Source organism: Phyllobates terribilis, unplaced genomic scaffold (assembly GCF_046119375.1).
Source record: "Phyllobates terribilis strain yellow unplaced genomic scaffold, ASM4611937v1 Scaffold_5__5_contigs__length_657084704, whole genome shotgun sequence".
NCBI classification, from domain to species: domain Eukaryota; kingdom Metazoa; phylum Chordata; class Amphibia; order Anura; family Dendrobatidae; genus Phyllobates; species Phyllobates terribilis.
Window position 1 is genome coordinate 61,345,557 of NW_027362765.1, and position 15,236 is coordinate 61,360,792.

General features: G+C 44.2%; 1 protein-coding gene across 8 annotated transcripts in view; it reads right to left on the reverse strand.

Moving 5' to 3' along the window:
* The window catches only part of LOC141271991 (uncharacterized), a 240,378-nt gene that overhangs the window by 85,667 nt on the left and 139,475 nt on the right, over window positions 1-15,236 (reverse strand). The gene's annotated exons all lie outside the window — the stretch shown is intronic.

The following is a 15,236-nucleotide window of genomic DNA, read 5'->3' on the forward strand; positions in this document are numbered from 1 at the left end:
GGTCTCCGCTCCACATTTTATCCCTACCATAATGCACACGATGCTATGATGCCTCCATAGTACATTTCCTTACACAATATAACCCCACAGTTCCCCCACAAAGATTATGAAGTTCTCACAGTGCCATCGATGCAGTATGAGGCCTTCACAGTGTTCTCAATATAGTGTGAGGTTGCCACAGTGTCCCCAATCCAGTATGACGATGCCGTCTTTCCCCCACTACACTGGAGAGGCACGACAATGTTAACAGGGAGGCCACAAAGGAGGATTTTGCAGAAGTCGAGGTTGGGAGAAGATGAGGGCATGCACTAACATTTTAGTAGATTCTGGGTTGAGGAAAGGAAGGATTCTAGAAATACTTTTGAGCTGGGGGCGGCAGGTGATGGTAAGAGCTTGGATGTGCAACATGAAGGACAGGGGAGAGTTGAGGATTACACCGAGGCAGTCGACTTCCAGTACAGGGGAAAGCGTGATGTAATTTATTGTGATATTTAGATCGGGTGTCAGCGTTAGGTTAGATAGAGGAAAGATGATGAATTCAGTTTTGTCCACATTGAGCTTAGGAAGCTTGATGAGAAAAAGGATATGGCTAAGATAGACACTCTGGGATTTGGGACAGCAGAGAGGTGACATCTGGGCCAGAGAGGTAGATCTGCATATCATCAGCATATACTGTAGATGGTACTGGAAGCCATGAGACTTTTTGTTGTGCCAGGCCAAGAGTATAGATGGAGAAGAGTAGGGATCTCAAGACTGAGCCTTGAGAGACATTAGCAGAGAGAGGGCGGGATGAGTAGGCAGTATGGGAATAGGAGACGCTAAATGTGGCGTTAGAAAGGGATGAGGAGATCCAGGGGAGGGCACGGTCTTTGACCCCAAGGGAAGAGAAGAATTGTAGTGGCAGGGAGTGGCTGACTGTGTCGAAGGTAAAGGACAGGTCTTTAAGGAAGCGTATAGAGAATTGTCTGTTAGCTTTGGCAATAAGTCATTTCCAAATGTATTTATGTCCTGAGGAATTAGATACCATTGAAATTGAGATACCAGGCAGGCCCTACCTTCTAACCCCTGGCTCACAGGCTTCATAGCTGTTACGTAGTCTGTGTCATTGGCAGTATGCCAAAAGATGAGACAAGTTGAGCATGCACTAATTGTTTTGACAATTGTCATGATCATGTTCAGTAGAGTTTCACATAGCCTAATGTTAGATCAAGTGGATCAGGGAGGTTTTAAACACTTCATTTTCAAACTTTTATAAATTGGAAGGATTGCGTTTCTTTCGAAACACGTCGATGAACTGTGGCCCTATCTGGATCTTGTAGTACTCAGCAGTGGCGTCATCCACTTCATCTACACAGCCCCTGTACATGCTGAAGCAGCGCTTCCAGCCGGAGCGCACTGCCAGCATCGGACAGACACAAGACAAGGGGACACCCGGGAGGACTCTCCCAGAACGGCTTTTCATATACAGGATCCCCTCCTACAGGAGCAACGTTACATTCAGAGCCTGAGGACCCCAACTAGTAAGTACTCCAACAGTAATTCTAACTGTTACTTGCATGCAGTAAAAGTTCCAGTAGTAGCCTTATGAGTTATGGCACTTTATCTCTTTTATCATCTATTCAACTGAAACGAACTGAGACAACTATTAACCACAGGCTCCTTTCCCTGTATCAAACAAGGGACTTTTTGGTATTCACCTCTTAGTATTTGGGATACAGTAGTGTTCAAAATAATAGCAGTCCAATATGACTAACCAGATTAATCACTGTTTTTGGTATAAATCATATTACCACATATCAAACAATTTACCAGTTGTTGTAGTAGATTCTAAGAAAACCAACAGACTCGGCATTCATGATCTGCATGTGTTTTAGTCTGTGTATTTGAAAAATTGAAAGGGAGTGTATTAAAAATAATAGCAGTGTGGAGTTCAATTAGTGAGGTCAATCATTCTGTGAAGAAACAGGTGTGAATCAGGTGGCCCTTATTTAAGGATTAAGCCAGCACATGTACATGCATTTCTCCTTTAAAGTCTGAGAAATATGGGTCATTCGAGGCATTGTTCAGAAGAACAGCGTACTTTGACTAAAAAGTTGATTGGAGAGGGTAAAACTTATAAAGAAGTGCAGACAATGAGGGGCTGTTCAGCTAAAATCTCCAATGCTTTAAAATGGAAAGCAAAACCAGAGATGCATGGAAGAAAACGGAAGACTACGATTCAAATGGATCGAAGAATAGCCAGAATGGCAAAGGATCAGCCAATGATCAGCTCCAGGATGATCAAAGACCGTGTCAAGTTACCTGTGAGTACTGTGACAGAAGATGCCTGTGTGGAGCTAATCTCTTAGCAAGAAGTCCCCGCAAAGTCCCACTGTTAAAAAAAAAAAAAAAAAAAAAAGACATGTAGTGAAGCGGATACAATTTGCCAAAGAAACACATCAACTGACTAAAAGAGAAATGTAGCAACATTTTGTGGACTGATGAACGTAAAATAGTTCTTTTTGGGTCCAAGGGCCACAGACAGTTCTTCAGACGACCCCCAAACTCTGAATTCAAGCCACAGTACACTCTGAAGACAGTGAAGCATGGTGGTGCAAGCATCATAATATGGACATGTTTCTCTTACTATGGTGCTACCGCAAACCAGGGATCATGGACCAGTTTGCATATATTGAAATACTCGAAGAGGTCATGTTGCCTTACGCTGAAGAAAGCGGTATTTCAACAAGACAACGACCCTAAACACACTAGTAAACTAGCAAAATCTTGGTTCCAGTCCAATCCTCGGATCTTAATCCGATAGAACACTTGTGGGGTAACATCAAAAATGCCGTTTCTGAGGCAAAGCCAACAAATGCCAAAGAGTTGATGGGATGTAGTCAAAGCATCCTCGGCTGGAATAACAGTTGACAGGTGCCAGAAGTTGGTTGACTCTATGCAACATAAATGTAAAGCAGTTCTAAAAAACTGTGGGTATACAACTAAATATTAGGTTAGTGATTCACAGGAATGCTAAATTCTCAAAACAAAAAGTGCATATTGTGAGTTTGTGAAGACAAAAGCAAAAACTGCTATTTTTTTTTAGAACAGCCCAATGTAAATTTTTTGTTATTTTCTGTAAAGTAGTTAAAAATTATGTACATTTCTCTTCATGTTTTGAATTATAAAACAGTGTGCCAAGTTCCCAATGCATAGGAATAAAAACTAGTATAAGGCTGTGTGCCCTCAATGCGGATTTAACGCATTAAAATCGCTTAAGAGGTCTGGGATGTATTCCAATGATAATCCGCATGCGGAAATTTCTGCTGCGGATTATCATTGCGGAAAAATCTGCAGCACAACCAATTTGGGCGCGATTTCTCGGCGAACTTGTGCGCAGGCGCCGGTGAGTCACTCTGACTTCCCGGTGCCTGCACACAAGTTTCCTGCTGCAAAACACTGCACTAACAGCAGGGAGAAGAGCGCCGTCCGTACAGAGGAAACAGCGCAGGCGCAGGATGTGGCCAGGAACTGCACGTCACTGGGCCCTGTGACATGCAGGGGTGGTGGGGTGAGTATGGAAATAGGGCTAGTAGGCAGGCATTTCTTGGCATCCGGGGGACGCGAAGCTTAGCAGAAATAATTTAATACAAAAGCTATTACACAGCAACCAGACCGCTAATATGGGCCATACAGGTAAGTATAGATTCACACTTCTATCACCTGTATGCCCATATAAGCGGCCTGAAAAGTCCCAGGGGGTGACAGATTTCCTTTTAACTCATGTTTTTGAACACTACTGTAGTAATATAGCCCCCTTTCTTTTCATTATCAGCCATTTTGGGCAGCACCAACCACAGCCCCCAGACACTGATCAAGGCGGTTACTGTTTTCCTTCACCTTAAATCTCCCGTTTAACCCCTTTACTCCTGAAAGTGGCTTGCACGTTAATGACCAGGCCAATTTTTTACAATTCTGACCACTGTCACGTTATGAGGTAATTACTCTGGAATGCTTCTACGGATGCCACTAATTCTGAGAGTGTTTTTTCGGGACATATTGTACTTCGTGATAGTGGTAAAATTGATTCAATATGACTTTATTTGTGAAAAAAATCGGAAATTTGGGGAAAATTTAGAAAATTTCATAATTTTCAAAATTTTAATTTTCATGCCCTTAAATCAGAGAGATATGTCACACAAAATAGTTAATAAATAACCTTTCCCACATGCCTACTTTACATCAGCACAATTTTGGAACCTACATTTTTTTGGGGGGGAGTTATAGGGGTTAAAAGTTGACTAGCGATTTCGCATTTTTACAACAAAATTTTCAAAACCATCTTTTTTAGGGACCACATCGTATTTGAAGTCACTTTGAGGAGTCTATATGCAGAAAATACCCAAAAGTTACACTATTCTAAAAACTGCACCCCTCAAAGTGCTCAAAACCACAGTCAAGAAGTTTATTAACCAGGGCTGTGGAATTGGAGTCAGTGTCCATTTTGGTGGAGTTGGATTCGGTATAAAATGGACTGACTCCGACTCCTAAAATATAATAAATTGGGTGCAGTAGTTCATTGCAGTTTGTGGGGAATATTTTTTCATAAGAATTCGGGAAAGTTATGAAATGTCCTATAAATGTCTGTCCTATTCCTGATCTAAGGATCTAGACTTTTAGCTGACCTGAATCTGTGCTACAGTAAAATTATCACGTAAACATGAGCCATGTATGAGGGAGTCAAGAGTCTGAGTCGGTGTCGTGGAAATTGAGGAGTCAGAGTTGGAGGTTTGGCTTACCAACTCCACAGCCCTGTTATTAACCCTCCACGTGCTTCACAGCAATTAATCGAATGTGAAAGGAAAAAATGAACATTTAACTTTTATTTTTACAAAAATTTAACTTTAGACCCCAATTTTTTATTTTCACAAAGGAGAAATTGGACCCTAAAAGTTGTTGTGCAGTTTCTCCCAAGTACGCTGATACCCCATATGTGGGGGAAAGCCATTGTTTGGGTGCACGGCAGGGCTCGGAAGGGAAGGAGCACCATTTGACTTTTTCAACGCAAAATTGGAATTGAGAGCGGACGCCATGTTGCATTTGGAGAGCCCCTGATGTGCCTAAACAATAGAAATCCCTCACAAGCGACCCCATTTTTGAAACTAGACCCCTTTAAGGAACTTATTTAGATATGTGGTGAGCACTTTGAACCACAAGTATTTCAAAAAAGTTTATAACCTAGAGCTGTGAAAAAAAAAATCACTTTTTCCACAAAAAATATCTTTTAGCTGCAATTTTTTTATTTTCACGAGGGGAACAGGAAAAATTGGACCCCAAAAGTACTCTGATACCCCATATGTGGGAGAAAACTACTGTTTGGGTGCATGTCAGGGCTCGGAAGGGAAGGAGTGACTTTTTGGAATGCAGACTTTGATGGAATGGTCTATTGGCGTCATGTCGCATTTGTAGAGCCCCTGATTGCCTAAACAGTGGAAATGCCCAACAAGTGTCCCCATTTTGAAAACTAGGTTCCCCAATGAATTTATCTAGATGTGTGGTGAGCACCTTGAACCCCCAGGTGCTTCACTGAAAATTATAACATTGACTTGTGAAAATAAAAAAATCTAATTTTTTCCACAAAAATGTTTTTAGCCAAAAAAAGAATTCAAAAGGGTAACAGGAGAACGTTGATCTCAAAATCTGTTGTGCAATTTCTCCTGAGTGTGCTGATAAAAAAAAAACTGTTTGGGTGCACTTCAGGGCTCGGAAGGGAAGAAGCTACGTTTTGGAATGCAGACTTTGATGGAATGGTCTGTGGGCGTCATGTCACGTTTTCAGGACCCCTGATGTTGGACATTTCCACTGTTTAGGCACAAGTGCCCCCTTTTTGGAACTGATCTACTGATTCCTGATATGTGAATTTTATAATGTGTCATATGTCAGTTGTGTAGCGTTCATCAGGTTGTCATATGTCAGTTGTGTAGTGTTAGTCAGGTTGTCATACGTCAGTTGTGTAAGTCAAATGAATTTAGCAGTCACTGGATGTGTGGTACAGTCTGAAGCATTCTTTCATACACAGGCCAGGTTTGCCGGGGCAGGTGTCACATTCATGAGTGGTGTCCTTGCATATCCCCCTTCGGTAACACACGCACTTCTTTTGTGACTTACTTTTTTTTGCTCTTTGAGGGACCTCCCTTGGGAAATGCTGGCCTGGTTCAATTCGAGGTCCTTCAGCTCCGGAAGTACTGGGGCCCACTCCATCACCATTGCTAAATATCAGGGCCTTGATCACTACTTCCTGGAACTGAAGGTACAACGTAGAAGTGTGGCCTGCACATCATGATAGCAGGAAAGCGTTGTGCATTGCCATCTGTATCATGTGCATGGCCAGCTTCTTGTACCACACCTTGGCCTTTCTCAAGGCACTGTACGGCTGGAGGACTTGATAAGAAAGATCAACTCCCCCCCATTTTTTTGTTGTACCCCAGTACACAGTCTGGTTTGACAATCTGTGTAGAGGTACCTTGTACAGTGCTGGGAGTGCTACCATCACCACATATGGTGTTCAAGAAAAGGACATCCCTCTTGTCCTTATACTTGAACACCTGCAGGTGGTCGCTACATTGGGTTCTGCTCTCACCCCTTCTGACCTGCGGTCCCATCAGCATCTTCTGGAGGCCTCTCTGATTTTAGCAGACAGTACCGCAGGCTGCGATACCTTGTGCAGAGAGTGACTTGAAGAGTTGGATGCTGGTATAAAAGTTATCCATGTAGAGGTGATAACCTTGATCCAGCAGTGGGTGCACCAAATCCCACACAATTTTCCCACTCACTCAAGACATGGGGCATTGAGGGAATTCAATATGGGAGTCCTTCCCGTCATAAACCCTAAAATTGTGAGTGTACCCTGAGGTACTCTCACGGAGCTTGTACAGCTTAATTCCGCACCTGGCCCTCTTACTGGACAGGTACTGCCAGAATTTAAGCTTCCCCTTAAAATGAATTAGGGACTCATCCACGCAGATGTCCCTTTGTGGCATGTACACTTCAGCAAACTTGTTGAAGTGCTCGATGACCAGCCGAACTTTGAAAAGGCGATCAAAGTTGGGGTCATCTCGTGCAGGACACAGTGCATTATCGTTGTAATGCAAGAACTTGTGGATGGCCTCAAAACGTATCTGGGTCATTGCCATTCAGAACACTGGAGTGTTACAAAACGTCAACACTCCAATATTGCTGAACTTCTGGCTTCTTCAGTATCCCGATATAAAGGACCAGGCCCCAAAATGTCATCATTTCTATTGCGCCTGCAGGAGTCCAGTTAGAAAATGATGAGCGTTTTTTGTGCCAAAAATTGTTGAGCGTACAAATTAGTTTAGCCCACCATGAAGTTTACTAAATACTCAGAGAAAAAAGGACTTTGACACCACCGGCCTCACAGAAACAGACTTTTTCAAACTTGATTCAGCCACAAAATCAGGAATCAGTGGCTCATAATTTTTTGGGGGGCGAGGTCCATATGGGGTCAGTAATGGGGGGCGCTGGTTCATCTTCTGTCCTGGGGCATCTTTGTGGCGGTTCAGCAGCACCTGAGGAGGAGGAGGAGTCAGAAAAATAAAGGTCCGATCCTTTCCCTCACTCTGTGTCGGAGGCAAGGAAAGCGTATGTCTCGTCCATTGAATAGCGGGTTTGGGACGACATTTTTTTGTTTATGTATGTGGTGTTTGTGTCAGTACTTTATTCAGTTGTGTTTATATGTGTGGCAGTGTGCTTGGTGTAAACTTTTTTTTTTAAAGAAAAAGATAAAAAACAAAAGGAATTACCGGAGGTGGAGCAAACAGCGAGCATGAAGGCGGATCAGTGATCAGAGCTCAGCCGCTGCAGGACGCAAGAAAAATAAAACTCTCAAAAATCGACCGATCAAGTATTGATCAGCGCTCTGTGGCAGAACGGGGGGATGGAGAGGGGGAAGTGGGGAGAGGTGGATGAGGAGTGTCAGGGATTCCACAGCGACGACACCGGGGAGATCACGCAATATCTCACCGTGCCGTCACTATATCACGGATTTCGTCTGGAATCGCGAGCACTTGATCCTGACTACTCACTTATTAGGTATCGGCAAGCGACCAGTGAGCGTATGGTGTCACGCCTCTGGATTCCAGCGCATAGAATACGTGTTTACGCCCTCCGTACCGTCACTGTCTTCTTCACAATAGCCCAATAAATATTATTATTCGCTGCCACCACCGTCCAGATATGAAATATAATACAGGTCTGTGCGGATGCCTGTGTTCTGGTAGCGTATATAGCTTGGGGGAGGGAACGATTACAGGACAAAAGAAACTACTATTAAATTTTATATTTAATCCAACAGAGAGGCAGTGTTTAGGAAAATTATATACAAGGATTTTACAAAGGAGACATTAAAATACATAAGCAGTTACACAAAATAATAAGGATTAAGGAAGAAACTTACTATACGATCGCTGAGACTCAATATAGGTGGAGGAGGGGCTCCCCGATTTGATTAGACAGTTATCGAACAGTTCGATCCGTTGCTGAATGAATCTCCAACCTATGCAAACTATTTTATGCTTAAGGGAGAGACCTGTCCAGACCCCCTTGTGCTGCCATCACAGGGGCTGGGGCTCCACCCTTCATGTTATCGCTGGCTGATCCCAGTTGCTCAAAAGTGGTACCATATTTTCTATTATGATTTTACCTTCATTTAGAGACCACACATGATATAGTTGCAGTCTGCTATTTTGCCACTTTTGCACCACAGCTTCCCGGTTTGGCTTACAGCAATGAGAAAATATGCATACGTTCCTTTGCTTCCCCTGCCACTAAAAGTATAGGTCCCGTTATTATCGGACGTACGGAACTTATGAAATATGGAATATTGGAAAATCCTGCAATCTGTAGCTGGGAAATTGTACTAATTATTTGTGAGTGCCTTTGAACTTAACGAGCCATTTCCTCTTTCCTTCAAACTCTGGCCCGTGAGAAGGTGTCAATCTATCTCATTTCTGTGTTAAGAGTAAATGCATTTGTATGTTAAGTGGGTCCTGTAGCCTTCTCTTTGTGCCAGCATCTGGCTAATTAGCCGATTTTCCTGTGTGCTGGGACTTGCACACAGCTGCGTGGAGTGTCAGCTCTGGTCTCGTGACAAATGATGGATCAGGGAAGGGTGAGGGAGGGCGGGTTTATATTTTCTTAATATTTTCTTAATATCTCCCTGACAAGGAGGGATCAAAAAAATCTTACAGTTGTCTTCTTTCTTCTGTCTGATGTCCTCTGTCATAGCTGGAGCAGCGATTGTGGTGTCACAGGCTTCTGTGGTACCACAAGGCCCAGCACGGTGCACAATTGGACAGTGTGACCACCCTGTAAAACAGCGAGCATGAGTGCTGATCAGTGATCTGCTGGATGCACGCACGGAGGTGGTGCAAAGGTGGGCGGGGGGGGGTGGACAGGTACAAAATAAAGTCCTGGAAAACGGCAAGCACGGACATTGATCGAGCTTGGCCGCTGCAAGACGCACAAAAAAAAAAAACCTGACAAAAATCTAGCGATCAAGTACTGATCAGTGCTCAGTTACAGAAAGGGGGATGAGGAAGAAAGTAAAAAGATGGTGGGGAGGGTGTAGAGGGGGTGTTGAGGTGGATGAGGAGAGATCAGGCAGGGATATTTTTACTGATGGCTTTTCTCTTCAGCAGCAGCAGGCAACAAGAGCAGGGAGTGTGGTGTCACAAAGGCCCTGCACAGCGCAGTACAGTTCAGCAGTGTGAAAGCCCTATACAAATCCTCAGCTACTATGAGGACATTCAGGGCGGTCTGACAGCGGTCACGCGCTGTGATTGGTGCGATCAATCAGAGCAGGTTCAGGAGATGCCTGGCCATGCCTATGACCAGCCTATGATCGGGGCTCTTGCACAGCCAATCACAGCAATCGTATTTGCCCCCAGGATGATGACACCATCTACCCTGTGGTAACATGGCGCCGGAATTTTAATGCGATCACCTCGAGTTCGGTCACGGTGACGCATTAAAGATTTGTCGTAATAGTACGTACCTGGTCCATAAGTATTAGGGACGTACTATTACTATGTCAGAAAGGGGTTACTAAGGGCTAACAAGTTCTCAATAGGGTTTAGCTCAGGTGAAAAAGGGATCATGTCATTAATGAACCTGTTTTTTTCCAGTCTCTGCTCGCTGGATGACTTTACCAACTCCCCTCTCCCGCTCTCGGACCACAACCTTCTTTCCTTCTCTGTTAAGAATTGTCTCCTCACCCGGGACACCCCCACTTACCACACTTATAGGAATACACGTACCATTAATACCCAGCAGCTTGTGGACAATCTCCACACATCTTTAGCCCCCATCTCCTCCTTCTCCTGTCCAGACTTAGCATTGTCACACTACAATAATACACTGAAGAGTGCCCTAGGTGAAGCAGTTCCTCCTACTCGCATAAAGATCCGACACAGACAACGGCAGCCCTGGCACACGATGCAAACATGTTTTCTTCAACGTTGCTCAACGTGTGCTTAGCGTCAGTGGAGAAAATCTCTTTTAGCAGAGGACTTCATCCACTATAAATTCATGCTCAAAACCTATAACTCTGCCCTTCATCTGGCGAAACAATCCTACTTCACCACCCTCATCACTTCAATGTCCAACAATCCAAAACGACTTTTCGAAACCTTAAACTCCCTCCTGAAAACTAAAGCACAGGCCCCCACCACCAACCTCAGCGGGGAGGATCTGGCCACTTATTTCTTTGAAAAAATCAACCACATCCATCAGGACATCTCAGCCCAATCTCCTCAGTGCCTGGATCCCCTTCCCTGCCGCACTTCAAGCTCACTTGCCATCTTTGAGCCTGTCACAGAAGAAGAAGTTACTTCTTCTCAGCCTACAACCTGCAACAGTGACCCATTTCCTTCACATCTCCTGCAGTCCCTCTCACCGGTGGTCACCACTCACCTAACTAAAATATTTAACCTCTCTCTTTTTTCAGGTATCTTTCCCTCCTCATTTAAACATGCCATCATAACCCCTTTACTTAAAAAGCCATCCCTGGACCAGAACTGTGCTGCTAACTACAGACCTGTCTCTAATCTTCCTTTCATCTCTAAACTCCTGGAACGCTTGGTCCACTCCCGTCTAATCCGCTATCTCTCAGATAACTCTCCCCTCGACCCTCTACAATCTGGTTTCCGCTCCTTACACTCCACTGAAACTGCCCTCACTAAAGTCTCTAATGATCTACTAACAGCCAAATCCAAAGGTCACTGCTCCCTGCTGATTCTCCTGGATTTCTCTGCAGCATTTGACACTGTGGATCACCAGCTCCTCCTCACTATGCTCTGCTCTATAGGCCTCAAGGAAACCGTTCTCTCCTGGTTCTCCTCCTACCTCTCTAACCGCTCCTTCACTGTATCTTTTGCCGGCTCCTCTTCCCCTCCTCATCCCCTTACTATTGGGGTTCCACAGGGCTCAGTCCTAGACACCCTCCTCTTCTCTCTATACACTGCCCCTATTGGACAAACAATCAGCAGATTTGGGTTCCAGTATCATCTCTATGCTGACGACACCCAATTATACACTTCTTCCCCTGACATCACCCCTACCCTAATACAAAATACCAAGGATTGTTTGTCTGCTGTGTCTAGCATCATGTCCTCCCTCTATCTTAAACTGAATCTCTCCAAAACTGAACTTCTTGTGTTTCCCCACCTCTACTAACCTAACTCTACCTAAGGCTATGTGCCCACGATGCAGAAATGCTCAGGATTTTTTCCTGAGTGTTTCTGCATCTCCCTGGCAGAAAAAAACGCATGCGGATTGTACATGCGTTTTCCTGCCAGGGACATGCGGAAATGGAGCGTTATTCACTGACATTTCCGCATGTGGATTGACAAGCGCTTTCCAAGCGATTAGCATCACTTGGAAAGTGCTTGTGACAACTAGGTCACACTATATAAATCCATGCAAACAGCATGGATTTATATAGTGTGAACCGAGAGAGTGGTAAAAATAAAAAAATAAATATATACTTACCCTCCGATGACCCGCGCTGGCTTGTTTCGCTCCGTCCCGGCTGTCGGCAACAATGAATTGAAAGACCTGCCGACGTCAGCGTCGCGTGACCCGTCACATGACTCTGACGTCAGCGCAGGTCCTTCAATTCACTGCAAAGTGTCGGGAAGCAAGTAGGAGCGCAGCGCGGGCCGACAGAAGGTAAGTATACATTTATTTTTTATTTTATTCTTTTTTTACAGATTTTTTAATGGTACCTGGGTGTGGATGAAACTCTCCTCTCATCTACACCCGGGTACCATCCGCACATTAGAACGCTTGGATTATGCATCTACATATACAGTGATGCGTAATCCATGCGGTCTAATGCAAGTCAATGGCAGCGAAGACGCAGCACTTCCGCAAAATAATTGGTAGTACTGCGTTTTTTTCCGCAATGATAATCCGCAGGTTCTTCTAAGGAGACCTCCAGATACACAGTGCTATCAATAATCCCTTTGTAAGTATAATGGCCGGCTCAATTTAGATACTACTATAGGCATCTAATACTTGGGTCCCAATTACACTATATTTACTTGAACTACTTTGGCACTTTATAATATGAATATATTCTCTAATTATTTTGGTACTTGATATTTATCTATGATACTTGGCTTTGTATTCTATATACTGTGCATAATATTAATTAAGAGCATTTTTTGTGGGAATAGTGCAATTTTTTCTGATGTCCTAGTTTATATGGGCCTGGAGTCACATCAAAATTCTTATTAATTAGGGATAACACTATATGTGACTGAATTGATTTGGATAGGTCTCCTTTAATGTTTTTAGGTTTCTGCTTTTACTTATCTTTTATTGTATGTTCATGAATTATATTCTTAAATTGGCGAAATAAAAGAATGATTTTATTAGATTTTGTTGTATATCTTCCTTAAACCAGGTTTATAACTGTGGTTTGTGTGTGTAATGATAATCCGCAGCGGAAATTTCCGCAGCATGTGCACAGCACGTGCGGATTATCATTGGGGAACATTGCTGCCCTTCTACCATGCGTTTTTAATGCGTTTTTAATGCGTTTCCGCAGCTGCAAAATCGCTGCGGAAACGCATTAAAAACGCATCGTGGGCACACAGCCTAACATCGAAATTACCTTGGAGGGTTCAACCATAACTCCCAAGCAGCACGCCCGCTGCCTTGGGGTCATATTTGACACTAACCTTTCCTTTACTCCCTATATCCGATCACTCACTCGCTCTTGTCAACTGCATCTTAAAAACATCTCCAGAATCCGATCTTTTCTCACTTTTGAAACTGCTAAAACTCTTACTGTCGCTCTTATTCACTCTCGTCTGGACTACTGCAACTCTCTTCTGATCGGTCTCCCTCTTACCAAAATTTCCCCTCTCCAATCTGTCCTGAATGCGGCAGCCAGGGTCGTATTTCTGTCCATCCGCTTCACCGATGCCTCCACCTTGTGCCAGTCATTACACTGGTTACCCATTCGCTACAGGGTCCAATATAAACTCATTGCTCTCACCCACAAAGCTCTCCACAGTTCTGCACCACCTTATATCTCCTCTCTCATCTCAGTCTATCATCCTACACGTGCCCTTCATTCCACAAATGACCTAAGACTAACATCCCCCATAATCCGAACCTCGCACCTCCGTCTCCAAGACTTCTCTCGTGCTGCACCAGTTCTCTGGAATGCTCTACCCCAGACGATCCGATTGATGCCTAGCCCCGATGTCTTCAAGCGCGCTTTAAAAACCCATCTCTTTAAACAAGCCTACCATCTCAAATACCCAGTAAACTAACTTTCCCCTGTTCCCTCCTAAATACTACACAGAATCTGCCCCCTACTGTTCATCTGTCTCTACACCCTCCATGCACACGATAACTGCACTCGGTAATTGAGTATTGCACTTGAACATACAGGCTGATGACCGGATCATACAGCTTTATATGATAATCCCGACTTATTATAATTGCCTGACCTGAAATAACTAGCACTTTCCACCTATAGTGTCCCCCCATTTCCGTGTAGAATGTAAGCTTGCGAGCAGGGACCTCACTCCTGATGTAACTGTTAAACTGTCTCACCTTGTATTGAATTTATTGTCTGTACATGTCCCCGCTTAATTGTAAAGTGCTGCGGAAAATGTTGGCGCTATATAAATAAAAATTATTATTATTATATTAATCTTTACCTCCCTCAGAGAAGTGCAAACTTCGATCTTGTGATGGAGAATTGTCCTGCAGAAAAATTATTATTTTTTTTAAAGACGCAGACTTTTTCTTGTACTACTGCTTGAAGAAAGTATCAACTAAAACCTGTCAGTAGATTTCGGGGTTGATTTTGAGTCGATCTTCAACTCAAAAAGGTCAAACTAGCTCATCTTTAATAATACCAGCACATAGCAGTACCCACATCCACCTTGCTAGCGTCTGAGTATAAGGGGAGGTCTGTGCCCTTTACTGATCTAGCCCTGGGACCATCCATCTAGTCCGTCAAGATTCACTCTCATCTCATCAATCCATAAAACCTTTGAAAAATCTGTCTTCAGATATTTCCTGGCCCAGTCTTAACACTTCCACATCTGTGTCTTGTTCAGTGGTGGAGGAGTTTCAGCTTTCCGTACCTCGGCCATGTACCTGAGCACTGAACACCTTGTAGGTCTGGGCTCCATGGAGATTGTAGTTCTAAAATAAGATAGCACGGTAGGAGAATGGCTTCCTGGTCGCTTCACATTTGAGGGTGGCCGGAGAGCTGATGCGAGAGGACCAGGGGCACTTGCCGAGTGCAGCATCTGAACGCCTTTTCATCCCATAATGCTAGCTAATTCACCCGTCCTATTGGGCCGGTGCAGACTTAATGCCTCAGCGGTAGCTCATTTCCCGACAGCTGCCGAGGCACTGGATGCCTTTCTGCTGAACAACTCAGGTGCCTTTGGTGTTCCAGCGCTATCTTGGATCTTGTCAGTGGCGGCTTCCATCTCTCCCTGCTCACAGAGATAGAGGTGAGGTGGGGGTACTACAGTCCTATAGACCACTGTGCAGGAGGAAAACAGGACATCCCCAAGAACTTCCTTGCTGTCGGGGGACCCCGGAGGGGTACTCAGGGCCGGGACCCCCAGACTATGGGGCGTCACTAGCAGTCCAGGAGCCTGTCAGTACCTCCTGCATCATGCCCTATGGATCACAGGCAT